This window comes from Tuber melanosporum (genome assembly GCF_000151645.1).
Source record: "Tuber melanosporum whole genome shotgun sequence assembly, scaffold_46, strain Mel28".
In the NCBI taxonomy this organism is placed as follows: domain Eukaryota; kingdom Fungi; phylum Ascomycota; class Pezizomycetes; order Pezizales; family Tuberaceae; genus Tuber; species Tuber melanosporum.
Window position 1 is genome coordinate 646,453 of NW_003299091.1, and position 4,816 is coordinate 651,268.

A 4,816-nucleotide genomic window follows, 5' to 3' on the forward strand; every position below is an offset into this window, starting at 1 on the left:
GAACCGAAGTCTGACCAAGTTGGGGAAGAGTAAGCAGAGCCAGCCAAAGCTTGCCCGACAGGTCCAGAAACACTGAACAAACGATGGGCACAAGGAGCCTCCAACCGATGTGAAAGGAAGGGGGAGGGTGAATAAACAGAAGCAGACAAACAGAAGGTAGGCTGCACTTGCAATGGGTGAAGCTGCTGACTACAATCCACAACCGAACCATCTAAATACAGAGACAATGCAAGTGCCTAGCAGCCAATCTTCCCACACCATACCAGGTAGCAATGAAAAACCACACCAGGGGGCAAGACTTTTTCAGGGTTAAAGCCATCCCCACCGAGGCGAGGAGGAGACACCAGGCTGAACCACCGTAAATGCCGCAAGAACAAAACTTCAAAGAGAATAGTGATAAACAAAATCGTAGGATTCTGACTGTAGAAACGTAATATAACGAGGAGGGGCTGGGCAGGTACTACCCTGCTCCTGAGAAGTGATGTGGCCAGTAAGACAGGTTGAGGACACGGGACGGTCATTAGCCTAACACAAGTGCGTTTTGTATCGTGAGAACTAAGGACACCTTTAAAATCCAACAAGAAACATGAGTGGGCCCAAAGAATGACACGGGTAATCTCCCCAAATACAATGTTCCATCCCCCCTAATTGAACGCAAAACCTGGAAGTAAAGGATAGACCAGAAGCCGTAGACATTTTACCAAAAGTAGCTCGCAAGTGACCGTGATGAGTAGCTGGAAGTGCCAGTATTGTGAGATAACTAGCAGGCAACAAAACGAGAAGCAAACAAGTAATCCACTACGCAATGCCGACAGATCTCCGCACCAAGAACCCGTGAAACTACTGAGCGAACTCAGATATCTCCGCCAGAATCGAAGGCATCAAGGCCCATCATGGGTGCAAAAGAAATGCTCTGGGTAAAGTGACTACAAAGACGAGGAAAAGTACTTAGAACAAAGCATGAAGAACCTATCCTCTTCTGCCACATCGGCCTCCTTATATAGTATTCTTCTCGCCCGTAGTCATGTGACCCAAAGTGGTCACATGCATAAAACTAAATCATAACAAACTAATTACGTGGCTAAAGTAGTCACATGCTCAAAACCCATGACCTCATAGGAAGATTCAGTGCGAAAACATATAAACCAATCATAATGCAATAAACAAGCCATATGACTCAAATAAGTCATATTTGCGCAACCCATGACCTCATAATGAGGTCATGTGCTAAAAATAAATCATATGCACAAGGCATACCTGTAAGGTATACTCACAAGGGATACTTACCGGGCACATGTCCCATGACTCATATTCGAGTCATGTGCAAAATATAACGAATCATAACATAACAAGTCACTTGACCTAATCAAGTCATATGCACGAAACAATAACATACCTATGACTCATAATCATGAGTCACATGAAAACCTTTTCCTTACCAAGTCACATTCGTGATAATGATGTAGCCATCAAAGAAATTAGACAACAAGAAAAATGGACCATTCCAGATATTCAAAAATGTAGGTGACTGCACCTCTACGCTTGATCATCCTCCCTTCATTAGAATACACAACATTTTTCACATCTCACTTCTTGAACTACATAATGACAACAAGTTTTCTTGACAAACAATTATTCCTCTGCCTCTGATCAAACTCGACAGAGAACCAGAATACAATCTCAATGAGATAATAGATTCTGGCTTCTACTAATGTAACCTCCAATACTGAGGTAAGTGGGTCAGTTACTTACCCAAATACGATAAAACCTGTTGCTTCACCTAAAACTTCGAAAACGTACAAGATGCACTCCTATCCTTCCACCAGTGATAGCCATGCAAACCAGATCCAGGGAACGACCATGTTCAACTAAGAGAAAGGTAAGGGAACTAGCTCCTGCCTGATTACAGCTAGAAGCCCTGAATATTCGTTCATAGTGCCAATGGTGAAGAACTCAAGGAATGAGAGAGAAAGCAAAGGACCACTCAATGAGTTAGACAGTATGCTAAGATAACGGATATCCCCCAAACTATTTTGACAAGCAAGGCTCAGGATAGTTCTTGACAGAATACGTAAAGTATGGTCTGTATGCAGACCATACCCCAAAGTTCTGAAAACAGTGCTTCAACAACATGTGTAAGATGTACAGGATGAAGAAAATCATTGCAGGATACTACCCATAGAAGGATGTGCCTAAGAAAGAGTTGGAGGCAATTGATGTAAATGTATGGCAGAGGGCCTCTCAGGCCTCAAGGACAAGGTCCAAGGAGTGGAGAGCCGGATGCTCCTTGACAGAAATGGAGCTGGACTTTGGAAGTCTACACAAGCAGATCAGTGGACTCTCGGAACAACATGGTCAGGGTGAAGCAACAATTTCAGCAAATGAAAAAGTAATAGTGGAGCTAAGATAGTGGAACGATAACGCACGATATTCGATCAAAATGGTGAACTTCACCATTGAGTTGGTGGGGATAAGGTGGCAGACAGAGGAATAAAAGTTCAATAACCTCCAGAGATCTATGCGCTCAGCTGGACGGTAACTATTTGTTGTTTTTCACCGAGACATATTATGTGGCCTTTCCGACATGAACTGGTTATGTCATTGATTACGATAGAACTTTGAGGGGATTGCAAGTATGAGTCTGTCATTACCGCGTGAACTTGGCAGATTATGTTTAGGTGTCAACTTTGTTATTTTTTGTATAGTTGTTTAGTTTCATGATATCACTCGTATAGTTATGACTTACCTGCCGATAGGATAAATAGCCCCAGAGAGCCCGCCGGTAGAGGAGGTAGAGCGAGGTTAAATGTAAGAGGATTAATCTGCATGAGAGAGACCATCTAATCGTTCAATTTTTCAACAGATTATGAGCCCTGCCTAGTACTCTATCAATTATAATTGTATTGTTTGATCTCAGGAGAATAGGATTACCAACGCGATCAAAGTGAGATGTCCAAGCCATCAAGTCGTGCTACCAGGGCCAGTACAGCTGGCAAAAAGTCCAATTGAAACAAAACCTCACTGACACAATCCATTGAGAAGTTACATGTATCTATGGCAACTGGAAAAAGCAATTACAAGGTTTGGCGATTTAGGATTGTCCGAATCCTAAAGGAGAAAGCACTCTTACCTGCTGTTGAGGATAAGGCTACCAGTACGACACAGGATGATCAGGTATTCACTATTATCACTCTTAATAAAAAGGATTTCTAGATCCCACATATTCAGAATGCAACGACTGCCAGAGAGGCATGGATAGCACTTAAGAAGGTGCACCACGATATTGGTATCAATGGGAGGATCATATTGATCTAAAGGCTTTGGGCATTGAGAATGTCCGAGGGAGATGATATGGCCCAGGATCTCAAAGGGTTTCGTGAAGTTGCCGACCAACTACACAATATTTTGGCAGGAGAGACAGGGATCGCTGCTAGCGAGTTGGTAACAATTCTTATACTCAGTTTACCAGAGTCCTATGAGTCATTAGTAATGGCATTGCATTCTGGTGGGGATTCTGTCACGTTTGATAGTATAGCAGCAAGGCTCCTCCAAGAGGCAGGATGGCGACAGATTGTACAAGTAGCTCGAGGGGTGCCAGGTTGCAGTCCCACCAACCAGACTGCATTTACGGTATGTAGAGTACCCAGAAAAGAGGAATGCCAGTCATGTTGTGGAGGTTTCACGGGATCTGACTGAGAGAGGGGTGGTCACGGTGCCACAAGTCAGTGGTATCATGCGAAAAAGAAGACAGGGCACAGTTCCAGTGGCCATGGTGGCCCTAGGGTATCCTAGAGAAAGGTAGATACAAGATGCTTTCATTGTGAAAGGGCAGGACGTTGGAAGCGGGACTGTTTTAAAAGAAAGTCAGAAAAAGAAATATCAGGTCCTCAAAATGAATATGGTAGTTTCACTTTTTTAGCATGAGGCCCAAGGCACAATCTAGCTAGAGAGTGGATTATTGACACTGGCGTGAGTCAACGTCTTTGCGGTGACAGAAGACAGTTTATCAACTTCAAAGCTGTAAGCAGCAAACGTGCAATCACGATTGCAGATGGCAAGAAGGTTCGAGTAGAGGGCCAGGAAAATGTCATTGTAATAATACAAATTGGTGAGATTACCTTAAGCGAGGTCTGACATGTGCCAGAAATCGGAGGGAACTTGATATCAGTATCACACATGGTAGATGCGGGATATATCGTAGAATTCCAAAAGGGGACTTGTATAGTCAGTGATGGGATCAGAAGTACTGTATTGGGATACAGAAATGGAAGCCTATACCATGTAGGAAGAGCAAGCCAAGCTCTAGAAGAAGTCCCAGGTGACAGTGCCAATATAGGCCTGTCCACAAACTAGTCCCCGAAAGCGACATTGGAAATATGGTAGGGTAGACTTTGCCATAGGATGCTAGACTCAATATCAGTACAGGATATTACAACACAAGTAAAAGACATGCAAATTTGTGGTAAACACATACCTGGTAGAGTGATCTGTGGTATTTGTGCAAGAGGGTGACAGTATAAGGAACCAAGCACAGGGATATGGGAGAAGGCTGAAGGAATATTGGATATTATTCATTCAGATATATGTGGTCCTATACCGACTGCAAGCATAGATAGTAAAAGATATTTGGTTACCTTCACAAATGAAAAAAGTGGAAGAGTTTGTGTTACTTTGTTACACTCTAAGAACCAGGCATTGTCAGCCTTCTGAGAATATAAGGTGATGGCAGAAAAGATAATGGGAAAGACAATTAAGGTCCTATATACAAATAGCGGTGGAGAATATAAGAATCGGCAATTTAAGCAGTGTTTGGATG